Below are 27,959 nucleotides of genomic sequence, written 5' to 3'. Positions count from 1 at the left end.
CACACACGGAAGAATATCAGCTACTGAATTATCAGAAACATATAAGCATTTCTTGGAAATCACCTGTCCAATCCTTCTTAATAGGAGATCAAAAGAAATCAGCTTGCAGCGGGGTAGACAACTACACAGCAGTGGTGAGATCAAGTCCAGCACAGTCTCCGGAAGTACTCCTCACCCTCATAACTGCGGTAGCCTTACACATTCGGGAACAGGCACAATGCTGCACTTCTAGAGAGACGCTTCCAGGGTAGGGGTTGGATTCTGTTTCCTTCCCCCTCCACCCACTCACTCTAGGGATGGGGGAGAGAAATAGGAGACCTCCTCCCCCCCCCCCAAAAAAAACCTCCCACTCCACAGTTGGGAGGCAAAGGAAGAGACCCTCCCCCCAACACACACATTGCTGGGATGGGGAGAGAAAGACAACAGTTCCCCTTCCCCCGCGCCATTCCTCCACTCCGGGGATGGGGAAGAGGGACAGGGGCAGCCCCCTTCCTCGGCAGACACCCACCCAACTCTGGGGATCAGGTGGGAGAGAATGAGACAGCCCTCCGCCCCCTCCCCACCCACTCTGGGGATGGGGGGAGGGGAGATAGCCTCCCTTCCTCCGCGCGCGCACCCCCCCCCCCCGAGGATGCGGGGGAGAGAGAGACAGGCCCCCATTCCCCACCCCCTACTCTGGTGGTGAGGGAGAGGAGACAGCTCCCCCCCCCACGAAAAGTGGATGTGCAGGGGAAGCTAAGCCCCCCACCCAGTGGATCCCGGGGGCAGAAGGAAGGGCTTCCCCCCTCACACGCAGGTGACAGTGGGGGAAGGCGGCGAGTCTCCCCCCACGGAGAGGGAGGCTGGTCAGGGGAAGACGACCTGGGCAGGCTGGGCACCGCCCCCACCCTCCCTCACGGACGAGGGGGGCGAGAAGGCGAAGAGGCTGGTCCCTTCCCCCACTGACACCCCGGGCCAGGGTTTAGTCGGGGCGCCCCGGACACGAGGCATCGGTTCCCCGTTCGGTTCCGCGCCGGAAGCCCTTGCTCGGGTCTCGCCGGTACCTGTGTGCGGCAGGGCCCGGCCCCAGGACCCCTCCGTCCCGCTGCGCGGCCCGCTCCTCTCCTCTAAGATGGTGGCTGGCCCGGAGTCGCAGCTGGGCCGCGGCAAATCCATCCCAGAGCCAGCGAGCGAGAGCCAGCGCCCCCACCGGCCAGCCGCGCCGGGCCTCCATCGATCTGCTCGGAGAGCCACTCGCCGGCCTGCGGCCGCTCCCAGAGACGCCGACGCGGCGGCGGGGGCCGAGAGGCGGCGCTGGCGGCGGCCGAGGCAGGAGCGGAAGTGGGGGGAGGAGAAGGCGGAAGGGGCGCGGCTGGCTGGCGAGTGAAGGGTGTGAGGGAGCGGGGAAGGGGACGGTGCCGGGGGCGCGCCGGAGGGGGCTGTGCAGAGGGGAGGGGAGGGGTGGGAAGGGAAAGAGGGGCGGAGTAAGGGAGGCAGCGTGGGAGGGGTGCGAGTGACTCGCCGGCGGCGGAGGCCCGGGCCCATGGAGAGCACAGGCCAGATCTGCGCTCAGCGGGCTGTAAAGTACGTAAGGCATGGGGCGGGGTGTCCTCTAACGCGGTGTGTGCTTGGTTCAGCGTTAGGCCCTATGGCCAAGGTGGGCGCGAGCCTTGAAACTCACCCCCCCCCCACCTCCATAAAAAGTTCTGTAATTTATGGGCAGCCCCTGAGGCCTGAAAGAAAAATCCCTTTGAAAAGAAGAGAGACTTTAATAATTTTTTTATTCACAGTTTTTTGCTAGCTAAAGCTCATCCTTTTTCATTCTGCTGCTTGGTGGGCACATATTATTTACAAAAACAACAAGGCGTAGTTGTAGCACCTTAGGGACTAACACATTTATTTGGGCATAAGCTGTGGCTAAAACCCACTTCAAAGCTTATGCCCAAATAAATGTGTTAAATCTCTATGGTGCCACAGGGACTCCTCGTTTTTGCTGATACAGAATAACATAGCTACCACTCTGAAACATTATTTACAATTTACCTTGTTGTGTGATCATGCCATTACTTTTTTCTTGTGAAGATGACTACACAGAGATATTTTGGACATCTAGAGTAGGCTTTTTCCTGATAGTTCTCCACTATTGTTACCACCAGTGGAGTTGCACTGATGCTAGCAATGGCACATCTGACCACCTGCATTAAAAGTCACCATGGCATCTGTCAGCTCAGAAAAGGTCTGAGCTGCTAATTGTGCTGCTCTCCAATAAAAGCTAGTTCTCCTACTGTTGCGAACTCCAGGAAAGTTGAATGTATAGTGACCATGGTGGGAGATCTTAAGAAAATACGTCCACTGTAGACAAAGTTTGTTGGGAAGGGTAGTGTAAGTTACAAAGACTAGCTATAACAGGATCAAATGGTTATACTACAAACAACTATACTGGTAATTTGCAATTTGATGTCAGATTTCATTTACAGCCCAATATGTGGAAGAACTGTATTTTATTGTTAAAACGTGCCCATTTCTTTATGTATTGTGGCGTTTAAGAATGCAACTGGCATTGCTCATTGCTTTTGTAGTGGAGCAGCTTAATAAATACATAAATGTAAAAAATATTAACAGTATAACCCAAAGTCTAATAAAAATAAAATTGAGATACAGTACAACTTCAGTTCATATGCTTTTATGCACTTCCTTGCAATATGTGGGAGATAGACTAGATGACCGAATCATTTTTTTCCCTCCAATCTCTACCTTCATTATTAATTTTATGTTGCTGCACTCCCATTATTCTAGATGCTGTACAAAACACATAACTCAGTCCTTACCCTAGTTCAGCAATATAACTTTACTAGATTTATAAGATAGGTGCTTTATAAATTTAAATAAATAAAAGTTTTGCCTTTAAGGCATTGTTTTATGGTATCAGGAATACTACTCAGTCAATGTGCTTTACAAACTTGCTGAAAATACTTATTAGGGATTTAAGACTGAGTGGTCCTGCTGATTTTAACGTACTTAAGACCTAATTTGTATCAAGCGTTTGCAAAACTGGGCTATTAGCATATAGCAAGAGAATCCCCTAATAAAAGATGTTCCAGTTAAACTAGTGAATGGTGAACAATCCTTGTACTTAGAAGTCCTCTGACCAAGCAAGGAAATAGAGTATTAACAAGTCAGAGATGTAGGGAGAGCAGAAACAATAGCATAATGTAAGAGATTTAAAAATTGAAATTTGTTTTTCTGACCCACTGATATAGCACTTTTTGTAATCAAGATATTTCAATTCTTTAAATACTAGTACTGCAACAGTCATGTTGACAAGTGGAGCAATCTTTATGTACTCAGCAACAGCTCATGCAAGCAGGAACATTAGAACCTTTCTTATTGAGAGATGGAAAGTTGGCCAGGACATTAGTCTTGTCTCCTACTCAAGTTTCATATGATCCGTGATTTCCACTTGGATGCCAACTAAGATAGGCAAAAGGAACAATGACTTAATATCTTCTCTGAAAGCTATTGTGTCAACCAGCAGTTCTACACCCTGTTTCAGTACTATACTGAAATGTTAGCAATGAGAATGAGCCTAAATTCTAATCTAGACAATCTTGAAATGGGAAATGGTAGCAAACAGCAGTTTTACCCATCTATTAGAAGACTAGTTCCAAGAGTTCAAACACTAGAGGATGTAGCCTCTTCTCTCCTCTCCAAACTCCAGGCAGAATTGAATGGGAGAGCCACAGAGGAACAGTTGTAGTTCCCTGATTCAGAGCTGCCTGGCCCGGCACAAGTTAGAACTTCAGAGTCAACCATGACATGCTAGATTAGAATTAGGTGTAGTGGAATTCTAATCCACCATGCCTCCGCCCTAGTACCAGTCTTGCCAACAGTCTCCCTCTGACACAATCTTTAAGACAGCTAGGGGGACGGCAGGTACAAGAATCAATAGAGTTGCTTCTGCTGGCAAAGTTCCCATTGCTCCTAGTGTGATGCTGTGGCCAAAAGAGCTAATGCAATCCTCAGACACAAACAGGAGTTGAGACGTTATTTTACTTCTGTATTTGGCTCTGGTTCAGCTGCTGCTAGAATACTGTGTCCAGTTCTGGTGTCCGCAATTCAAGAAGGATGTTGATATATTGGAGAAGGTTAAGAGAAGAGCCACAAGAATGTAAAGCATGCTTTCTAATCCTTTAATCATCGATAAACACAAGGAGCTCAGTCTATTTTGCTTAATAAAGAAAAGGTTCAGGGGTGACTTGATTACAGTCTGTAAATACCTACATTGGGAACAAATATTGAATAATGGGTTCTTTAATCAAGTAGAGGAAGGTATAACACAATCCAATGGCAGGTGGTAGAAGCTAGACAAATTCAGACAGGAAATAAGCTGTGCGTTTTTAACAGAGTAATTAACCACTGGAACAGTTTACCAAGGGTTGAGGTGGATTCTTCATCACTGACCATTTTTAAATCAAGATTGGATGTGTTTTTAAAAAATTTGGTCAAGGAATTATTTTGGGGTAGGTCTATGGCCTATGTTATATAAAAGGTCAGACTAGATTATCACAATGATTCCTTCTAGCCTTGGAATCTAAGAATTCCCCTGTGCTGGGAGAATTCTCCACAGGCTATCCATTAATGTAATGCCAGTTTACAATGTTTACAGGGAAAAAGGGGGCTTTAGTGGACCAGAGAGTCTGCCCTCTATGTTTGTGTCAAGGTTCCTTCCCCACTCTGAACTCTAGGGTACAGATGTGGGGACCTGCATGAAAACCTCCTAAGTTTATTTGTACCAGCTTAGGTTAAAACTTCCCCAAGGTACAAACTATTTTCCTTTTTCTCTTGGACTTTATTGCTGCCACCACCAAGTGTCTAACAGATATATAACCGGGAAAGAGCCCGCTTGGAAACGTCTTTCCCCCCAAAATCCTCCCCAAACCCAACACCCCCTTTCCTGGAGAAGGCTTGATAAAAATCCTCACCAATTTGCATAGGTGACCACAGACCCAAACCCTTGGATCTTAAGAACAATTAAAAGCAATCAGGTTCTTAAAAGAAGAATTTTAATAGAAGTAAAAAGTAAAAAAGAATCACCTCTGTAAAATCAGGATGGTAAATACCTTACAGGGTAATCATATTCAAAACATAGAGAATCTCTCTAGGCAAAACCTTAAGTTACAAAAAGACACAAAAACAGGAATATACATTCCATTCAGCACAGCTTATTTTCTCAGCCATTTAAACAAAACAGAATCTAATGCATATCTAGCTAGATTACTTACCAAATTCTAAGACTCCATTCCTTTTCTGTTCCCGGCAAAAAGCATCACCCAGACAGAGAGAACCTTTGTCCTCTCCCCCCCATTGTACCTTGTCTTCTCATTGGTCATTTTGGTCAGGTGCCAGTGAGGTTATCTTAGCTTCTTAACCCTTTACAGGTGAAAGGGTTTTTCCTCTGGCCAGGAGGGATTTTAAAGGTGTTTACCCTTTCCTTTATATTTATGACAGTTTGTGAAACTGAATTAGGAGGACACCATATAGCCCGGATTTATCAGGAGTGTCCTGGTTTGGAGAGAAAGTTTTATAATTCCTACCAGTTCTAGGAGATTTGGTCAGCTGCCTGTGCTTCTGTTGCACTGTTGTGTTGTGAACTCCCACAGAGCAGCAATACCTCTGGCTCCCAGTAGAAGCTGACCGGCTCTTTAGTCTGCTTTGACCACCTTTCAGCAAAAGAATGAACCAAGTAGCTTTGATGGAAGAGATGGGAACCAGTACATGGGTCCTTTTCATAATCCTTTCAGAATAGTGTTATATTGAAAGATACAGATGAGTGAGAAGCAGAGGGAAATAAAAGAGGTAACAGAAAATTCAGAGAAGCGGGACAGTTTACAGACAGAAGGACCAGAGAAGAAAGATAGGACTTGAATGTGTGTGTGAGCTGCAAGTCACCACACATTTAAAGTAATGTAAAAACCAAAGAAACAACTCCCCCCTCAAAATATTACAGGACTCATCTGTTTAATTATCAGTACAAATGCCAGTGTGCCCGAAACCTAAAGTTTAGCTTTCAAATATATATAGTTGTCCACTAGCCAATGCACCTTCTAGACAAGACACAAAAGGAAACATCAGAAACTATTAAAAATACAAAGTGTCTGTCCTTTTTAAAAAAAGTACACCAGCATAGAGTTAGATATAGAGCCAGATTCTTCTCTCGATAGATAATCTGCAATGATTAGAATGAGTTATTACTGGTTTACTGTAGAAAGGAACTGGGCTTACAGCATGTACACTGTGATAACCTCACACAGTTGGATTGGAAAGTGACTAATGGAATCCTGAACAAGATGTTAGTTTTATTTTAAAAAAATGTAATTTATTAAAAAATTTAACTATAGCAAATTGAGTGGGAAGGCAAAGGCAACTGTAAAATCTTCTAGGAAATCATTTCAAATTTGGTACATGGGTGGGAGGAATTGCTACTGACAATTTTTCAAAAAGCTAATTTCATGCATATTGCATGGTGGTAAAAGTGAACATCAGATCATCCACACTTCACAAGCTATTGAAATAGTAATCGATTTTGTCTTTCCTACAGTTTAACTATTACAATTATATACAAATTTTAAATTAAAAGATGTAAAGTAACATTTGATCAAAATAGCCTCCCGGATTCATGTTATTGTGGACCTTGAATGATTTCCTGTATACAAACTAAAACCACTTTGTAGAAAGAAAAAAAAGAAAAAGAAATGACATTTAAAAAGTTTCAGTATCAGTCAAACTGTCATTTTATTCACCTGATCCTTTATTTCCTACTTAGGAAAAACTTCTGAACTTATTATTTTGTAGTAGAGTAGCACCAACAGGTGCCAAACAAGATAGAACCCAATTGTAGTAGGTGATATACAGACACATAGCAAGAGACAGTCCCTGATTGATTACAATCTAAATAATAGAGATAAATGCAACAAATTATGTTCTCAGTTACATCCACAGTCATTATAATCTGAGTAGTTAAAATGTGTGGCTGAATGATTGTCTGTTGCTCCATCCCCCACTGTGTTCTTCCTTCAAGACACAATTACCAAAAATGACTGGGATGGTACTTTCACATGAAATTTTGACCGCTCAAAATTTTGCATGCACACTGATTTAGAAGTGAATTTCCCAAGGCAATCTGGAAAAAGTGTGGACTCCTGATAAGGTGCTTTTTGTGAAATTGTGAGAACATGAAAACAATGTAAAATGAGCTGACAAAAAATGTGCATCTACTTTAATAAAGCATTTTTTCCCAGTTTTGCACAGATCCTTACAACTTTTTACAGAAGGAAAAAAGAAGGAAGGAACCTGAACCTGAGAAGGAACCTGAGAAGGAAAAAAACTCAGGTTCAGAAAGCATATGACTCACCTAAGGTTAGTAAGAAGCAACGCCAGGAGTAGAGCCAAGGAGTTAAGATTCACAGTTCCTGATCTAATCACTAGACATACTGCCTGTTAATAGTGATGCCTAATGTCATCTTTACTATTTCATACTATAGATACTTTGAAATTACTCATAATATCTATTAAAACAATAGATGAATATTTCAACTATATCACAATCAAGGTGCATACACTCTAAGAAAGAAGAGTAGGGGACCAGATAGCTGCACTGCAGTAGCTTTGTACCACTGTTTTGAAGCTCCCATAGCTGACCACTAGTGGTGGAAGGCCCCGGTGCCCTGGACTTTGGTGGTGGAAAGTTCACCTGTAGGGGAAGGTGAGTTGTCATGGCATAAGATCCACAGGTACTATTCTGCCATGTGCCCTGCAGTTGGTGAATACAGTGGCTAAACTGAGTGGCACTGGCAAGTACAAGGGCATAGCCAGGCATCTGGAGAGAAGGTTGCTCTAGCGTATTCTCAGCATCCTCTGATTAGCCACCTTGCAGAACCTCAGCCATAAATTAAAGCTGCCTTTCTCATAATAGAAATCCCAGTGGAGGCATCAATGATGAGAACACCTGTCATTCCACAGATGTGTGTTCCCTTGTCAGGGTTTCAGAAGGGTATGCAATTTGCACTGCCCTGCAGCAGCAGGGGTGAAACAAACCTGTGAATGTTTTGTTTTAAAACAACTCTGTCTGAGAGGCATGCAAAGAGTAGAAAACTACAGTTTGAGTTGCAGTGCCAAACTTTTCCCCTTCACAGGATGAAACACTTAAGCTGTGGTTCTTCAGGGGGTTGAAAAAAAAAATGGGTCAAACGGTTGTTGCATTTGTTTGCAACTAAGGCCTGGTCTACACTAGGGGGGTGGGATCGATCTAAGTTACACATCTTCAGCTAAGTGAATAACGTAGCTGAAGTTGACATACTTCGATCTACTCACCACAAGGTCTTCACTGTGGTGAGTCGACTGCTGCTGCTCCCCCGTCGACTCCGCCTGCACCTCTCGTGCCGATGGAGTACAGGAGTCAACGGGAGAGCATTCAGGGGTCAATTTATCGCGTCTAGACTAGATCTGATAAATTGACCCCCGCTGGATCGATCACTGCCCGCTGACCCGGCGAGAGGTCACAGGACTTTGGCTGCATTTTTAGCTTCTTGGCTTTCCATCATAAAATCTCACATGATGTCTAAACTGCATTAAAATTGTTTGAATGCTTCATTTCTTCTTTATAAAATTATTTCAGTTTTAGCCGAGTATGAATTAAAGACTGGGGAATAGCATTCTTGGGAGGCGAAATTGCCCTCCTTTCATGTACATTCCAAGTATTTTCTGTACTGCATTTTTGTGTACTTCGTATTTAACTGTGAACAACATTTGATTACATTTTAGAGATAAACATAAAAACAAAAACACTACTGTATATCCAGCCAAGGTAAAAGTATTTCTACATCACAACACCACTACAATCCTTGTATGAATGGAAACACCTTTATCAAGAGTGAGTTTTAGAAACTGGAATGACAAAAATTTTATCTTAATAGTAATAAAAAGTGATGGGTTTTATTCCTATTGATTCGATTCATGAGAGTTCTGCAGTTGTCTTCAGTGGGAGTTGGATCAGGGCATTAAGGTATATCTCCCCTGCATAGTTAATCTGGGTGATTGGCAGTCAGGTCTGAGCACCCAGGCTATCTTAGCCCAGATGTAAGAATCCCCACAGCAAAGCCGTTCCTGTGTCCTTGCTGTTTCTGCACTTGTCCATATATGTCTGGGGACATATCCCATGGTTCTTTCTACTGATGCACTCCAGGATTCTTTCCCTGTCAATTGTGTAAGAACTTTTCTGTACTTTGCGGGAAATTGTGGAAAAGGCATGTAAATAATTCCATCTGTGTTCAGTAAAGCACTTCAATATGTGCTTAACGTCCACTGACCTATCAACCCTAATGGAAAAAGAAAAAAAAACTGCAGGTGATTTGGTATACCTTTCAGAGTTCCCAGGTTCTGATTTGTGTTAAATTGGGTACAGGTTATCTGTTTTGCCTTACACTGCAAAGTGGTAAGAAACATCATTACTCAAAAATGTGTGGGCGGGGGTTTTTTTAAATAAAACTAATGCTCACCATGAAATGCAACAAAGGAAAATGTTACAATACACACAAGAAGCAACGCAAACAGTTTTGGCTACGTAGCTTTCTCTGAGGCATAAAGCATGGGGATTAGTAAACAAAATTAGCTTTCTTGATACTCAATCTTCATAACTGTAGAAAATGAAACTAGGATTGAGAGTGTTTTATGCTGTGCTGCATGCTATGGAACACAGTTAACAAACATTAGTCAATAGTATTATTATAAAGCGACATCACACTTGTCGCCTCAGTCTCCTTACTCTTGATTTATAGTATGTAAGAAAAACAAGTATCCTAATTGGTAATGGATTTTCCACAACTGAAAATATAGTGACATTGCTGCCATCCAATTATTTTCAGTATATAAATAAAAAACTTTAAAAACCAACCAAAAGCTTAACCATGCAAAACTAAAAATGAATGAAAAAAAAATCAGACATTCACAATACTTTGAATCCAGAATTTACAAAGCTATCTGTAAAAACCACAGTCTGTGGGAATGAGCATAAAATTGGGCTACCTACAATCTGTGGGCCAGATTTTAAGTCTCTTGCATACATTGGTGAAAAGTTACTCGAGTAGTTTAATTATAGCTAATGATACTACTCACATGAGTGACGGATCACTGTTTTGAGAAAAATCTGGTCTCAGGGTATGTCTACACTACGAAATTAGGTTGATTTTATAGAAGTCAATTTTTAGAAACCGATTTTATACAGTCAATTGCGTATGGCCACATTAAGCACATTAAGTCGGCGGAGTGCGTCCTCACTACCGTAGTTAGCACTGACTTACAGAGCAGTGCACTGTGGGTAGCTATCCCATAGTTCCCACAGTCTCCGCTGCCCATTGGAATTCTGGGTTAAGCTCCCAATGCCTGATGGGGCAAAAACATTGTTGCGGGTGGTTTTGGGTACATGTCGTCAGGCCCTCCTCCCTACCTCCCTCCGTGAAAGGAATGGAAGACAATCATTTCGTGCCTTTTTTTCCTGGGTTACCCGTGCAAATGCCATACCACGGCAAGCATGGAGTCCGCTCAGCTCATGGTGACCGTATATCTCCTGGGTGCTGCTGGCATTGCTACACAGCAGCAGCTCCTTGCCTTCGCGGCAGATGGTGCAGTAGGACTGATAGCCATTGTACATCTCCTGGCAGACTTCGGTGAGGTCGATCAGGGGTGCCTGGACAAACATGGCTATTCTCGTCTTAGAGCACCGAATGGGAGCCAGAGACTCCAGGTCATTCTCTTCTTTAAGTTTCATCTCATGAAAATTCAGTCCTGCCTGGAATATCATGCGAGCTGGAAGCTTCTGCCTCAGGCTGCTCTCCCAGCTGGCAGCACCGTGCAGTCAGCACCTACCCCAGCCTACCCCTTGCTCCCATGGCTCATGAAGCCTGGACAGTAGTAAGGAACAGTTCAACTATAGGCTGAGCAAGTGCAGAATGGTGGTAGAATGTGCCTTTGGACATTTAAAAGCTCGCTGATGCTGTTTGCTGACTAGGTCAGACCTCAGTGCAACCTACATTCCCATTGTTATTGCTGCTTGCTGTGTGCTCTGTAATATCTGTGAGTGTAAGTCGGGGAGGGGGGGAGAGGAAGACATTTATGATGGGGTGGGAGGTTGAGGCAAATCGCCTGGCGTCCGATTTTGAGCAGCCAGACACCAGGGTGATTAGAAGAGCATAGCAAGGCGTGCTGAGCATCAGACAGGCTTTGAAAACCAGTTTCATGATGGGCCAGGCTTTGGTGTGACAGTTGTGTGTGTTTCTCCTTGATGCAAACCCACCCCCTTTATTGATTTTAATTCCCTGTAAACCAATCACCCTCCCCCCTTCGAAATAAAGTGACAATTTTTTTTGAAACCATGCGTTATTAATTTAAAAAAAAAAGAGAGAGAGAGAGAGATAACTGACAAGGTAGCCTGGGTGGGGTGGGGTGGGGGGGGGAAGAGGGAAGGACAAGGCCACATGGTCATTCAAACAGTTTGATTTTTAGTGTGGCTACAATAAGCAGCCTTCTGTTGCTTGGGCCATCCTCTGGAGTGGAGTGGCTGGGTGCCCAGAGCCTCCCCCAGCCATGTTCTTGGGTGAGGAGGCTATGGAACATGGGGAGGCGGTTATACAGTGGGGATCTGTGCTATTATTGGCTTTCCTGAAGCTCCAACAGACTCTTCATCATGTCGGTTTGCTCCCCATTAGCCTCAGCATCGCGTCCTGCCTCCGCTCTTCATGCTCACTTAATTCTTTCCTGGCCTCTGCCAATGCATGGAGGCATTCAGTAAGCTGTGCCCTATCAGTGCGGGAGGACTGCATGAGCTTGGAAAACGTGTCATCACGAGTGCATTTTTTTCGCCTTCTAATCTGCGATAACCTCAGGGATGGAGATGATAGGGGGAGCATAAAAACATTCTACGCTCTACAATTCTGGGAGGACAGCATGGTCACCTGTGCTGCTGAGCTCACCACGCTGACCAAACAGGAAATGAAATTCAAAAGTTCCCAGCACTTTTCTGTGTACCTGGCTAGTGCATCGGAGTTCAAAGTGCTGTCCAGAGCAGTCACAATGGAGCACTCTGTGATAGCTCCTGGAGGCCAATACAGTCAATTTGCATCTGCACTACCCCAAATTCGACCCAGCAAGGTCAATTTTAGCGCTACTCCCCTTGTCGGGGAGGAGTAGGGAAGTCGACTTAAGAGCTCTTTAGGTCAACAGAACAGGGTTGGTTGTGTGGACGCAGTCATTTTTAAATCGACCTAATGCAGCTAAATTCGACCTAACCCCATAGTTTAGACCAGGCCTTAGATTAGAGGCCAGTTCTGATCCTCTTACTCATACTGAGTACCTTACTCTGTAGCTAGCCCCATATAAGTGAATGGGGCTATTTACAGGATAAGTAAGGATGCAGAATCTGACCTTATATTTCTGAGGCATATTGGAGGGCCTGATTATTATACCCTTATTCATGATGAAGAGCATGTTACTCCTTGATTAGTCCCATTGGGACTACTTGCAAATACTGTATTACTCAAAATGAATCAAAATCTGAACCCTCAGTTATTGGTAACTGACCCCTGGTGTAGGTGCAGATGTTTCAGGATAGTTTAAGTATCCTCAGAAGGAAGGCTTATAAACACGAGAAACAAAGGAATACACACTTCTATGTTTATTCCCACAGCTCCAGCAATGAGTTATTATAAAGAGACGTAGGGCATTAGTGAAGAACATTCTAAAGTTAATTAAACTGGTCATTCACTTATTGGGCCCTGTGACAGGGTTCTACTCACATTACTGGCACTTCCTACCAGTCACTCGAGGAATTAGCTCTCGACCGCTGCGGAGCACCCTCAATGCATGGTGTCTGGCCTCATCGTTTGCTCTGCTGCCCTGGGACCCACGTTGCTCCCTGCTCAGCAACAGCTGTTTCTGGTCACTGCCCTCTGACAGTACCCCTTAGTCCATCCTCATCCCCTTGTGTGTGTGGGGGGGCAGGTTAAACAGCAGTCTTCCAACTCACCCCTGCTGCAGTGGCCAACCACAACCCCTAAAGTCTAGCTCCTCTGCTCAAGGGCCAATTGCAGTCTATCACGGCCACTCCTCCTTGGCCAGGTGCAGTACAAGGGGAAAGGGCAGGACCCAGGCCAACCCACTGCTCTGGGTTCCAACCCAGGAACCCTCTAGTGGCAGCCTCTCCACTCCTCCTGTTAGGCCTGCAGTCTAACAGGTATCAGGCTGGAACTCTCCTCTCCTCTCCTCTCCTGTGCTGTGCTGTGCTGTGCTGTGCTGTGCTGTGCTGTGCTGTGCTGTGCTGTGCTGTGCTGTGCTGTGCTGTGCTGTGCTGTGCTGTGCTGTGCTGTGCTGTGCTGTGCTGTGCTGTGCTCAGGCGACAGACCTTCCCCTCTGAAGATCTGGGAAAGACTGACTGTGTCTTTCCTGGACAGCCTTTATATAGGGCCTAGACTGGCCCTGATTGGCTGCCCTCAGTTCGGCACTGATTGGCTCCCCCACAGGTCTTCGCTGATTGGCTGCCGTTCCGCACAGCCTCTCTGGCCTGTTGTAGCCCAATCTTGCCTGGGAGGTGGGGCACCCCCCACCACAGGCCCCAATAGGACAATGGTAAATTGTGTCTGGAGACACCATTATTTTGTTTTATTTATGACAATCTGTAACAACACAACATGCAATGGAGGTTTTCTTATGGTAAATGACTGCTCCTGAAGTTTAAAAACATCTAACTTTGTTTTAGATATCTTTTATCCTTTTGGATTTCCTTTTATTTTTGGATTTATTTTTGGTACAAGTGGGGATACAAACCCTTTCTATTGTGGGTATTTAACATTATTTTTATCATGCAGCATGTAAGAATACGATTTAGAATATCTAATTTTTAAAAGGCCTCAACAATATGGCTTAGGCTACATTAGAAAATCCTACTGTGTTTCACAACTAGAATCAAATATGGCTGTTCCAACCAACTCAGACAGTGGTTTTCCTGTTGATGTAGACAGGATAAACTGAGTTCAACTCCTGTTTTGACAAAACATTTCTATCGGGGTTAACTATGATTTCTTACAATGGATGTTGAACTTGATTGAACTTTTCTCACCAGAAATACAATTACAGTACTGTCAACATTAATTGAAGGGGGCTAGGGCACGGATAATTGGGAGCCAAGTTTGACACCCATTGCCAAATATGGTTAGATTTTGTAGTGTAGACACAGCCTTGAAATGTATCTTCCTTTCTTTTCTCATCATCATACCAATATAAAAAGGGAACTTCTAAGATCTTGCTAAGATTGGGAGCAAAACTATTCTAGCCTCAACTATATTTAAATACAATTATTGCTAGAAGGGTATTAGCACAATTTCCCTGAAAAAAAAATTCCACCAGAAATTTTGTTCTGAGAACTGTCCTAGCCCAATTATGCCATAGGCTACTTCTTTCTAAGTACTGTGTAGCATGATTTTATGAAATATTCTTACACAGTTAATCACCAAAATAACCTAGGTAACACCATTTAGAGAAACCATCTAGAATCCTTCAGGAACATGTATGCTAACGCTGACATTATATTCTGAAAATTGACACTAAAAATACCTTCAAAAGTAGGGCCAGATTTCCAATTAGGCACAGTAGGCATGTGCCTAGGGGCACTGGCATTCTAGGGGCACCTAAAAGTTAGGTTAAAAGTTAAAAAGTTAATATATATGCAGTTAAAAGTGACTTTCCCTGGGAAAGAGATGCTCCCTTCATCCTGCTACGTCCCTTCATACTGCCTTACAGGGGGGCACAGCTCCCCTGTGGGCGGCCTGGCCAGGCTCCTGGTATGGGTTGGTGTCTGCCCAGTGTGTGGGGCTGGAGCAGGGTGAGCATCCAAGTCAGCCTGCCTGGGGGCACTGTAAGTCTCAGCCAGGCGGGGTGGCTGCTGAAGATACTGGGAGTGTCCCAGCCCCTTCCCAATCTCGGCCACCCTGCTGCCTCCACCCCGTGCTGGAAAGCTAGAGGGAGAGGTGTAGCCATTCACTTGCAGAAGCGGAGCCGGAGCGCAGCTGCTGTGCCAGGCTGCAGGAGGGACGGAAGATACCTGGGGACAGCTTGCCATGGGGAGAGGTACAGTCTTCCCCTTGCGCCTTGCCTGGGGCAGGTGGGTTGTGCCCCGGCTAGGGCTGGGAGCGCCATATGTGGCAGGACTCGTGCATTCCTGGAGAGGCTGTGATCTGGCCACTCCTGCTGCTCTGGGGCTGCTCCACCCGTGGAGATGGGGGCTAGGGGCGGGCATCCCTGCTTCGAGGGGCTGCTGTGGGGAGGAACAGGGCCAGTTCTGGGGCTGGGGAGGCAGAGGCAGGGGAGAGTTTCATTTTTTATGGAAAACACAAAGGTTGCTGTAGGCCGGGCGGTTGTTGAAGATGCTGTGCCTGTGGGCATGTAAAGTGTAAATCCGGCCCTGATCATAAGGTTATATATTTCTAGTCCTTTAATGAGTCTATGTCAGTTTTGCTCACTTTACAAGCCAAATCATTTTTTTCTGACTGCCAGATCTGGAAGCTCTACCTGGAAACTTGAAAGTATCTTGAAAGTCAAGATGTAGCCTTGCTTGCTTGTGCATCATAACTAGTAATAAAGATTCTGCAATTCTGTTGATGCATGGGTGACAATAGTATCCAGCTCAGTCTTTCGTAGCTGTTTAGGCTCTGCAAGACTAACCAGGCAAGTAGTAGTGCAAGCTTATTTTTGCCAGTGAAATAAGACATAATTCGGAATACTCACAAGGAGCCATTCTGCTGCATAAGAAGATGTCGATTGTCTGATCACAGCCAAACTGTAAACATGATTGTTACTAATATGAGTCTGCTCCCAGTGTGGACAGAGTGGGGTCTATTTGTTATAAATAGGAGACAGCCAAAAGCAAAGAGACATGCACCCTTCTGCTGTGCTGGGAGCATTCCAGCAGCAACTCTGTTTATTCACTGACAGGAACTTTATACATGAGCAACAAACAGTATATTTGCTATGAGCAATCACAGGGTGGCAGCATAAAGGTAAAAGCACTACATTTAATGAAATGGAATGAAAATTTGAAGTCTTAAGTGGGAATTAGGTGGTACACAGTGTTTGTGCTGGCTCTCTGCACAGGGGTGAATTTTACCCTTTGTAAGGACACGACAGAGAGGAATCTAGTTATCTTTGTGTTCATTATTTGTTGCATTGTTGCTCTAAACGTGAGCACTTTGAACATGACCATACTGAATGAGATCCCGAGGATTCCTCGCTGTTTTACCACCCACAACACCTTTAAACCATATGCCTTCTCTGTGACTGCTGCTATAGTTATTCCCAGATCAACCAGTAGCATTTCAGCATTTTGCAGGTGCATTCTTCTTGGAAAAATCAGCAAATGTCACATAAATATCAGCGATGAAAGTCAGAGCTGACCAATGCAGCTCTGACTTATGTAATTTTCAAATTTGTACCATAACAGTAGCAGTAGATACTCCTTACTTTCTCACAATAAAACAAGTTTGGGGCGGAACCTTAGACCGGGGTTATATTGTATTATTATTTTTTTTGGTTATCAATAAAGGCCAATCTCAGGAAAGGGGCATACTTGGACACTAATTCAGGGTCTCTGTTCTTTGTTGCGGATGCGATAGAGCAGGGGTCGGCAACCTTCAGCACGGTCCATCGGGGTAATCTGCTGGCAGGCCGTGAGACGTTTTGTTTACGCTGACTGTCCACAAGCACGGTCTTCCAGTGGCCATGATTCGCCATTCCCAGCCAATGGGAGCTGTGGGAAGAAGCACAGGCTGCAGGGAAGTGCTGGCCGCTGCTTCCCACAGCTCCCATTGGCCGGGAGCGGTGAACCGCGGCCACTGGGAGTTGCAGGGGGCTGTGCCTGCAGACGATCAGCATAAACAAAGCATCTTGCGGCCTGCCAGCAGATTACTCTAATGGGCTGCATGCCAAAGTTTGCTGACCCCTGGGATAGAGTATCAGCTAATTCATAACTGGTTTCCTAGCATTGGAAAGAGAAAGGTTTACTTTAAAAAGGAATTAATTGTGGGACAATATTGAATCTAGTGGTGTTATGCCAAGACTGGGGAAGTCACAAGGTTTTGTGGGTTTTCCAGATTTTAAATTTAGGAGTGGAGCGTAATTGAGGGAGGTTGTGCAAGGCGCTATGTGTACCATTGTGTCTCTCATTCTCCATGCTGTAATGATGTATCTTTAGTTGCTGTGATGCCTTAGGACTCAAAATGGCATATTATTTTACCATTGCTCCACTGAAAGTGTCAGGGTAGGAACTGCAGGCCAAGGAGAGAAGAGAGTAGCATTAGGTCTGTGCAGCTGAGGAGGTGATCAGGGAAGACAGAACTTCTCTCTTCTCCCTTGCAAGTCTGAGCAGCTGACACAGAAGGAACTCCATGTACAGAACAAAGAGCTCCACATAGGGTCCATAAGGATACCACATGACAGCCAGCAAAATTGCAGAGATAGGGAGAAGAACTGATAGCCATTTTGGGACATCCCAATTGTCCAGGCTTATCTGTTAGCTGACAACATTGTTAAAGGAATAAAGATATAGTGGCATGCAGATTCCTTCTGTCTCAACAAACACACATGTGAATCATGAGCACAGTGTCATTAAAACTTCGCTATTTAAATATTCTGTGAAATTAACTGGAGAGAAGATTGCATGAGGAATAAAGTGAAAAGAAAATTCTCTTCACATGTAGTTTTTCTAAGTTTGCATGATTAAGTGTATCATCAACTTCTTCTTCTTCGCCACTTCCCTATTTGGGGTCTTTGGACTTCTTCCAAAACTCACGATTGGATGTCTAGCTATCCTGCATGTAGTATTTGCAGCAAAATGTAACATAAACCTTGCATGTTATTTTTTAGGTTCTTGCCATGTAAGGAAGCAATCACATTTGAAATTCCAGGCTGCACGTAATTGATCGTCTGTTTAAAGTATACAATTTTTGATACAATAGCAATGACAATGTCCAATGTACTAGATTCTCCTCTGCCAGAAGTTCTGACAAGGGCTTGGGCCCTTTTCTCACTTTCCTCTAGCTGCTAACGTTCCTATGTTGGCTGGCTTGAAACTCTAGCTGTTGTTGCTGCTTTTTTTCTGCTTCTTCATGATATTACAGATTGCCTAATTTCCAATAAGCTTTGTTAATAAAGTATTTTTACTCACAGACTAGAGAAAGCACAATAAGAAAGAGAAAATCATTGTGACAGGACAAATTTAGGACTTAGACTTTATTGTAAATCTAGGGGAAATTATCTTTTGAGTGATATATGGCATGTCTTACAACTCATAGTCTAGAAACAGTTATGTTCCTATATTCGGAATGTCCAGATGATATGCAATTATGCACACGTACATACACAAATCTATGTTAAAAGAACATTATTAAGGATGCAAAGTCAAGTACTCAAAAATTGGGAAATGCCAGAGTTAAGGTCACCGGTGCAACCTTAATTCGCCCCTCCCTTGCACACACGTATTATGATGCAGTCTTTAATTACATGATCACATTTTGTTTTTTTCCCCACAAACCTCTACCTCATTCAGTGTGCAGAGTGGACAGTGCTCACTTAATGCTCAGCAATCCAATATTTTGTTTTCTCCTAATTGGGCAATATGTGGCCCAGTGCCTTATTTACTGTTCAAACCCTGCTCTGAAGAAAGAATTATTAATTTCCTTTATGGGCTTTTCTGTGATTCTCAGCACTATAGTATCTGATTGCTTCACGAATATTAATGCAATCATTTTCACAATGCCCTTGCAAGATTAGGGGAACTGAGATAGAGAAAGATTAAGGTCCAAAGTATCCACCTAATATTGGGTGCCCAATGTGAGATGTACAGGATCTGATTTTTCAGAAGACTTAACATTAATCCTTTATATGTTCAAACCACAGTTTCTGTTTACTTCACTTACAGCTGTGAGTGCTCAGCACTCCTGCCAGTCAGACCCCAGTGTATCTTAATCACACACCCAGGAAAATCAGGAATACTCAGTTAGTGACCACCTGTGAAAAGTTTGGATTAAGTGACTTTGCTTGCATCATATAGGAAATCTGTCCCAGATTCTCTATTTAGGCATTTAACTTCCATTGATTTCAATTGGAGTCAGATGCCTGTATACTTTTGAGGATCTGGGCCTTTGGAATTTTAGTTCAAAGTGGGTATGATCAGAAAACTAATGGGGATTTCTAAAGAGTCCAATCCGTCACTAAAGGCAAGCAACTATGGAAAGAAGTATATTAAAATGAGATTCAATTTTTTTAAAATAGTATGAATTTCAGTAAAATTTGATCACACACCCTCCCTGCTCTCTAATGTATGCACACACACACTAAACATTTTTAATTTTAAATATTTTGGAAGAAATAATCTATTGGCTTCATCAACATTTGTTTTAGAAAGACAAAATGCACATGGCACTGTGTAAATATTTAGCTGTATATACATGTTTTCTTATAAACTAATAATAAAAAGGAAGGTGTTTTATTTTCGAATGTTCCAGGAAAAGTGAGGTTCTATAACAGAAAGAACATATTTCTGCTTTGCTGATGTAGTGAAATATTCCTGTCTTTAGGACTGCATTTGAACCCAATGACATTGTTCCTTTGATTTCAGTGATCACAAACTGCACATTCTGTCTGGAGATCTCAGTCAAACCGATCCCCAGCAGTTCTCCACTATTGCAAATCATTGAGCTTGCAGAGGAATAATACAAACAGCAAAGCTGTAGATTAGCAAGGAAATTTATTCAGTCGTCTTTTGGGAACATATCCCTGCATGAAGGTTAATTTGTGGGTTGTAAAAATTTTGCATGTATTTCTGATGGAATTAAACAATAACTGATTTTTCTAAATCCAAGACAAACTACTAAATGATGATTAGACACCAAAATGATATACACCTTAAATATTCCACATGTGGACACACCAATAATAAAGTTAATAACTGCTCTCCTTCCTGCTAATTACTTTATTTTTATTACAAAGAGGACAAATTCTGGACCTGTATGAAGTAGCTCTCAAAATCTACATATGGTACTTATTTGGCTTCCATCACCATAGTATCTAAGCACCAGATAATCTTAAATGTGCTTATCCTCACAACACCTCATGAGGTAGTAAAGTACTGTTATTGCCATTTTCCTGACAGGAAACTCAGCCCTGGTCTACACTAGGACTTTAGGTCGAATTTAGCAACGTTAAATCGATTTAAACCTGCACCCGTCCACACAGTGAAGCCCTTTATTTCGACTTAAAGGGCTCTTAAAATCGATTTCCTTACTCCACCCCTGACAAGTGGATTAGCACTTAAATCGACGTTCCCAGCTCGAATTTGGGGTACTGTGGACACAATTCGATGGTATTGGCCTCCGGGAGCTATCCCAGAGTGCTCCATTCTGACCGCTCTGGACAGCACTCTCAACTCAGATGCACTGGCCAGGTAGACAGGAAAAGAACCGCAAACTTTTGAATCTCATTTCCTGTTTGGCCAGCGTGGCAAGCTGCAGGTGACCATGCAGAGCTCATCAGCACAGGTGACCATGATGGAGTCCCAGAATCGCAAAAGAGCTCCAGCATGGACCGAACGGGAGGTACGGGATCTGATCGCTATTTGGGGAGAGGAATCCGTGCTATCAGAACTCCGTTCCAGTTTTTGAAATGCCAAAACCTTTGTGAAAATCTCCCAGGGCATGAAGGACAGAGGCCATAACAGGGACCCGAAGCAGTGCCGCGTGAAACTGAAGGAGCTGAGGCAAGCCTACCAGAAAACCAGAGAGGCGAACAGCTGCTCTGGGTCAGAGCCCCAAACATGCCGCTTCTATGATGAGCTGCATGCCATTTTAGGGGGTTCAGCCACCACTACCCCAGCCGTGTTGTTTGACTCCTTCAATGGAGATGGAGGCAATACGGAAGCAGGTTTTGGGGACGAAGAAGATGATGATGAGGAGGAGGTTGTAGATAGCTCACAGCAAGCAAGCGGAGAAACCGGTTTTCCCGACAGCCAGGAACTGTTTCTCACCCTAGACCTGGAGCCAGTACCCCCCGAACCCACCCAAGGCTGCCTCCTGGACCCAGCAGGCGGAGAAGGGACCTCTGGTGAGTGTACCTTTTAAAATGGTATACATGGTTTAAAAGCAAGCATGTGAAAGGATTACTTTGCCCTGGCATTTGCGGTTCTCCTAGATGTAGTCCTAAAGCCTTTGCAAAAGGTTTCTGGGGAGGGCAGCCTTATTTCGTCCTTCATGGTAGGACACTTTATCACTCCAGGCCAGTAACACATACTCGGGAATCACTGTAGAACAAAGCATTGCAGTGTATGTTTGCTGGCATTCAACCAAAATCCGTTCTTTATCTCTCTGTGTTATCCTCAGGAGAGTGAGATATAATTCATGGTCACCTGGTTGAAATAGGGTGCTTTTCTTCAGGGACACTCAGTATAGCCCATTCCTGCTGGGCTGTTTGCCTGTGGCTGAACAGAAATGTTCGCCGCTGTTAGCCACAGGGAGGGGGGAAGGTTGAGGGGGTAGTCACGCAGTGGGAGGAGGCAAAATGCGACCTTGTAACGAAAGCACATGTGCTATGTATGTAATGTTAACAGCAAGGTTTACCCTGAAAGAGCGTAGCCACTGTTTTATAAAATGTGTCTTTTTAAATACCGCTGTCCCTTTTTTTTTCTCCATCAGCTGCATGTGTTTCAATGATCACAGGATCTTCTCCTTCCCAGAGGCTAGTGAAGCTTAGAAAGAAAAAAAAACGCACTCGCGATGAAATGTTCTCCGAGCTCATGCTGTCCTCCCACACTGACAGAGCACAGATGAATGCGTGGAGGCAAATAATGTCAGAGTGCAGGAAAGCACAAAATGACCGGGAGGAGAGGTGGAGGGCTGAAGAGAGTAAGTGGCGGGCTGAAGAGAGTAAGTGGCGGGCTGAAGACAGGGCTGAAGCTCAAATGTGGCGGCAGCGTGATGAGAGGAGGCAGGATTCAATGCTGAGGCTGCTGCAGGACCAAACCAGAATGCTCCAGTGTATGGTTGAGCTGCAGCAAAGGCAGCTGGAGCACAGACTGCCACTGCTGCCCCTCTGTAACCAACCGCCCTCCTCCCCAAGTTCCATAGCCTCCACACCCAGACGCCCAAGAACGCGGTGGGGGGGCCTCCGACCAACCAGCCACTCCACCACAGAGGATTGCCCAAAAAAAAGAAGGCTGTCATTCAATAAATTTTAAAGTTGTAAACTTTTAAAGTGCTGTGCTTAAAGTGCTGTGTGGCATTTTCCTTCCCTCCTCCACCACCCCTCCTGGGATACCTTGGTAGTCATCTCCCTATTTGTGTGATGAATGAATAACGAATGCATGACTGTGAAGCAGCAATGACTTTATTGCCTCTGCAAGCGGTGATTAAAGGGAGGAGGGGAGGGTGGTTAGCTTACAGGGAAGTAGAGTGAACCAAGGGGCGGGGGGTTTCATCAAGGAGAAACAAACAGAACTTTCACACTGTAGCCTGGCCAGTCATGAAACTGGTTTTCAAAGCTTCTCTGATGCGTACCGCGCCCTCCTGTGCTCTTCTAACCGCCCTGGTGTCTGGCTGCGCGTAACCAGCAGCTAGGCGATTTGCCTCAGCCTCCCACCCCGCCATAAACGTCTCCCCCTTACTCTCACAGATATTGTGGAGCACACAGCAAGCAGTAATAACAGTGGGAATATTGGTTTCGCTGAGGTCTAAGCGAGTCAGTAAACTGCGCCAGCGCGCCTTTAAACATCCAAATGCACATTCTACCACCATTCTGCACTTGCTCAGCCTGTAGTTGAACAGCTCCTGACCACTGTCCAGGCTGCCTGTGTACGGCTTCATGAGCCATGGCATTAAGGGGTAGGCTGGGTCCCCAAGGATACATATAGGCATTTCAACATCCCCAACAGTTATTTTCTGGTCTGGGAAGAAAGTCCCTTCCTGCAGCTTTTGAAACAGACCAGAGTTCCTGAAGATGCGAGCATCATGCACCTTTCCCGGCCATCCCACGTTGATGTTGGTGAAACGTCCCTTGTGATCCACCAGAGCTTGCAGCACTATCGAAAAGTACCCCTTGCGGTTTATGTACTCGCCGGCTTGGTGCTCTGGTGCCAAGATAGGGATATGGGTTCCGTCTATAGCCCCACCACAGTTAGGGAATCCCATTGCAGCAAAGCCATCCACTATGACCTGCACATTTCCCAGGGTCACTACCCTTGATATCAGCAGATCTTTGATTGCGTGAGCTACTTGCATCACAGCAGCCACCACAGTAGATTTGCCCACTCCAAATTGATTCCCAACTGACCGGTAGCTGTCTGGCGTTGCAAGCTTCCACAGGGCTATCGCCACTCGCTTCTCAACTGTGAGGGCTGCTCTCATCCTGGTATTCATGCGCTTCAGGGCAGGGGAAAGCAAGTCACAAAGTTCCATGAAAGTGCCCTTACGCATGCAAAAGTTTCGCAGCCACTGGGAATCATCCCAGACCTGCAACACTATGCGGTCCCACCAGTCTGTGCTTGTTTCCCGAGCCCAGAATCGGCGTTCCACAGCATGAACCTGCCCCATTAGCACCATGATGCATGCATTGGCAGGGCCCATGCTTTCAGAGAAATCTGTGTCCATGTCCTGATCACTCACGGGACCGCGCTGACGTCGCCTCCTCGCCCGGTATCGCGTTGCCATGTTCTGGTGCTGCATATACTGCTGGATAATGCGTGTGGTGGTTGATGTGCTCCTAATTGCCAAAATGAGCTCAGCGGCCTCCATGCTTGCCTTGGTATGGCGTCCGCACAGAAAAAAGGCGCGGAACGATTGTCTGCCGTTGCTCTGACGGAGGGAGGGGCGACTGACGACACAGCTTACAGGGTTGGCTTCAGGGAGCTAAAATCAACAAAGGGTGTGCCTGTACATCAAGGAGTATTTCAGGCAGGACTGCACGGAGGGTTCCAATAAGAAATGGTGCACCAAAGTTATCGTTAAAAGAAAAGGAGGACTTGTGGCACCTTAGAGACTAACCAATTTATTAGAGCATAAGCTTTCGTGAGCTACAGCTCACTTCCTCAGATGCATATCGTGGAAAGTTATCGTTGTTATTGGAACAAGGAGGTTAGCCTGGCCTCTGATTGATACATGGCTAGATTAACCTCGCTGCGCCTTCTCTGTGACTGACTGCAGTGTGATCTAGACAGGGGAGGAGGAAAATGAGTACAAAACAAATCTGGTCTATTTCTTGTTCTGACCCACTCCATCTATCCTTTACATCTTTGGCTGGCAGCAGACGGTGCAGAAGGACTGCATGCCATCCACATCTCATGGCTGCTTGGCAGAAGATGGTACAGTACGACTGCTAGCCATCTTCATCTCTTGCCTGCCTGGCATAAGATGGTACAATACGACTGCTAGCAATCCTCATCTCTTGCCTGCCTGGCAGAAGATGGTACAGTACGACTGCTAGCAGTCCGTATCGCCTGCCCGCTCACCATAAGACAGTTCAATAGGACTGCAGGACTAAAGAGAATGACCTGGTCAAGTCACTCCAAATTTAGTCCCTGCGCCCATGTCTGCCCAGGCGCTCCCAGCCGACGTGGCCAGGAGCACCTCGGACACGACGAGGACGACTACCAGTCGTATTGCACCGTCTGCTGCCAGAAGGCAATGGGTTGCTGCTACTGTGCAGCAAAGCCGTACCGCGTCTGCCAGCACCCAGGAGACATAGGGTGACGGTTACCTGAGCGGGCTCCATGCTTGCCGTGGTATGGCGTCTGCACAGGTAACTCAGGAAAAAAGGCGCGAAATGATTGTCTGCCCTTGCTTTCACGGGGGGAGGGAGGGTGGGAATGGGGTCCTGACGATATGTACCCAGAACCACCCGCGACAATGTTTTAGCCCCATCAGGCATTGGGATATCAACCCAGAATTCCAATGGGCAGCGGAGACTGCGGGAACTGTGGGATAGCTACCCACAGTGCAACGCTCCGGAAGTCGACGCTTGCCTCGGTACTGTGGAAGCGCTCCGCCGAGTTAATGCACTTAATGCACTTAGAGCATTTTCTGTGGGGACACACGCACTCGAATATATAAAACCGATTTAAAAAAAACCGACTTCTATAAATTCGACCTAATTTCGTAGTGTAGACATACCCTAAGAGACTAAGTGACTTGCCCAGGGTTACAAAGGAAGTCAATGGCAGAGCCAGCTGAACCTGGGCCTCTTAAATTCTGAGCTAGCACTCTGTTGGATCATAAGAGGTACACATACGTGCTCCAAAAAGTATCATTAATGTGTATCTGCATAGTTCTTCCCCACCATCCAGCAGTGGCACCTTGTTACACAAAGTGCAATTCCAGGAATACATTTCTAATGCCTTTCTTTTCTCCATTCATTGCATCTTTCTCTTCATTTTGCTCTTTGGGCCTCAATCTATATTTGGACACACATAGCTACTCCTTTTGTATCTGGGAGAGGAGGTCAGTAGCTGGAGGGGAATGGCCCAGCATGTTTGGGACTCTGAAAAGCATCCCATCCAGTTTAGTAATGGCATCAACACTGCCAAAGTTTGGCTCTGGTATCTGGATCCTGCAAAATCCTGGGACAAACTTCCGAAATTGTACCATCAAAACAGAAATAAGGGTTGCTTCTGCTATTACATTGCAAAAATCTGGTCTGGAACGCATCTGGTATACAAAATCTCTAATTTGGCATCAAAAATCCCTCTAAATCTGGATAATTTTTGTTTAAATACCATCCATTTTTACCATCTAAAGTTGGTATATATGTAACTTCTCCCTGTCCACCAAAGCAGTCTAGATACCACTGTATCATGGCGTAACACTGCCACAAAAACACATATCCAGCAACTATGTCCTGCTTGGTCCGTCTGGATTTTGGCACTGAACATCAAAATCATGCTATTACTATACAACCATACAGGACTTAAAGTTGAAAAGGTGGGCACATGCTTATATTCTTTGCTGTATTGGGGCCAGAGTGCTCAAAACTTTGAAGAATTGATTAAATAAAAAATGAGAACTCAACTCACAGCTGAAGGGCCTAATTCTGCAGCCTTTTCCCTTGGAAAAGCTCTCATTGGCTTTAATGGAGGTTTTGCCTGAGCAAGAGCTGCAGGACTCCAACCCCTACTTTGCATTGTATTCCAAAAAGAGGAACCTACAATATATCACAAGGTACTGAGGAAAATGCTGCAAATTACACATACTCTATTTGTAAACACGAAAACATCCCAGTACACAGATCAAATCTGTGCTTTTGGCTTTTTGCATGTAAATCCCATTGTCATTTAGTAAAACGGAAAATGCAATATCATTGCTCTTCTGCAATGTCATTTTTAATATAGACTCAGACCAGAGAAACAACACATAAACTGACAGGAAAGGACGGCAATGGAATTATTTGCTACATTTGTATCACTTTCCACATAAGCTACTCTACTTTTTCCTTGTCTTTGTGCTGTCAACCCACAGAAAATGCTTAGACCAACAGAAGAAAACTACTGGACGTTTTCCATATTCTGCATTAAAGTAAGTGCTTGTGGGTTTGATTTTACATTTACTAGTAAATGGCACTACTATTGAAAAGAAATAATCAATATACTCTTATAGCAGCTTTTTTATTATTTCTTCTCCATTTCAGCTGTAGTTCTAAAGTGCGTTATGTAGACTAATCAGAAGCATTATGTTAGGATATTGGATGCTAGAGAGCTATTAGTCAGTTATCATGCTTTCGCTGTTTTTCCTGGACAAAAGTCCCTACAGCAAAATGTGATCAAGTACTTGCAAGAGATACTGTTTTGCTCCCTGAGTCACAGTCTCCTTTGATATTTGGAAGGAGGACAGCACTCAGGCTATAGAAGTGCCTTTTCTTTATCCCATGAAATTCCATTCTGCTTTTTCTGAGATATTAACCCTTAAAAACCTTCAATTTTACCTTCCCTTTACTTGCCTTCTTCAGGAAAATGTTGGCAGCACCCAAATGTTCTAAAGAAGCAGCAGCGGACACTGTCCTGAGAACACATGGGAACTATGAAAGCAGCTGTAGCAGTGAGGTAGGAAAGACACTTGGGATAGGTTCCCCATCCGCAAACCACTGCACAGGGTCCCATTGAACCATACCTTCAGGAGGCCCTGAATGAGACAGAAACTAGGCCAGGCTGTCTCCCACCTCCAAATCCTCCCCAGAACTGTTATTTGAACCCAGTTAACATTCCTCCCACATGGCGATGTCATGACATCAAGCTTGCTACAAAGCTGTAGATGTGCAGAACCACAGTTACACCAACTCTACTGTACAGAAGTGAAATGTGGGCACAGAGGAGGGCTGAAGAACCCCAGATGGATGATTCTTGTCATTTTCATCAGCTGCTCCACATCAAGTGGCAGGACAGGATTAGAAATGAGGATATTCAAAACCGAACCCAGCAACTGCCTTAATCAGCACTGGTTTGGTTTTAGAGGTTTTCTTGGGGTGGACATATTATTAGAATGACAGACCAATGAATTTCAAAGCATGTGTACCAAGGAATGTGTCTACATGGCTGGCAATCATGTGGGTGTCAAAAGCTTTGGTGGTGTGAGAAAATTGCCAGTGATGGTTATAAACTGAATATACAACTAGGCCACCTTAAGTACTTTGCCAGAGATCGATCAAGGTGGTGCTCAATGTGCAAGGAGGCCACATCCCTTTGGGATTTGCGGACGATGGTGATAAAACACAGGGCTTGTGGCAAAGCTGCCATAATTGACCCCCGACCTCTTAGATTGTACAGTTTTTTTGGGTGTAGGGGGTAGGGAAATGGTCCTTCTATGTCTCATGTGAAGCATATGGCACATTTCTCAGTGCTATAAATAATTAAT

At 44.7% G+C, this 27,959-nt stretch overlaps 1 protein-coding gene and 1 long non-coding RNA gene across 9 annotated transcripts in view; one reads left to right on the top strand and one right to left on the bottom strand.

Annotated features, from left to right (window-relative positions):
• Positions 1-1,184, bottom strand: part of SLC35F5 (solute carrier family 35 member F5) — a 53,085-nt gene extending 51,901 nt beyond the window's left edge. For 3 of the 8 annotated variants that reach the window (XM_073305264.2, XM_073305269.2, XM_073305270.2), the window contains exon 1: positions 64-634. The gene's annotated coding sequence lies outside the window, so the exon portion shown is untranslated. Of the gene's footprint in view, positions 1-63; positions 636-1,043 lie in introns of those variants that run through there. The other 5 variants (XM_073305267.2, XM_073305266.2, XM_073305265.2 and 2 more) reach the window with 5 other exon arrangements.
• A 289-nt stretch (positions 1,185-1,473) lies between these two features.
• LOC144930968 (uncharacterized) lies at positions 1,474-27,959 on the top strand. The gene is made up of 4 exons (XR_013636481.1): positions 1,474-1,563; positions 7,278-7,395; positions 26,571-26,627; positions 27,058-27,959. It is a non-coding gene; the product is annotated as an uncharacterized LOC144930968 (long non-coding RNA).

This window comes from Lepidochelys kempii, chromosome 11, assembly GCF_965140285.1.
Source record: "Lepidochelys kempii isolate rLepKem1 chromosome 11, rLepKem1.hap1, whole genome shotgun sequence".
NCBI classification, from domain to species: Eukaryota; Metazoa; Chordata; order Testudines; family Cheloniidae; genus Lepidochelys; species Lepidochelys kempii.
The sequence above is the reverse complement of the archived record's forward strand: the minus strand, read 5'-3'. Positions and strand labels throughout refer to the sequence as shown.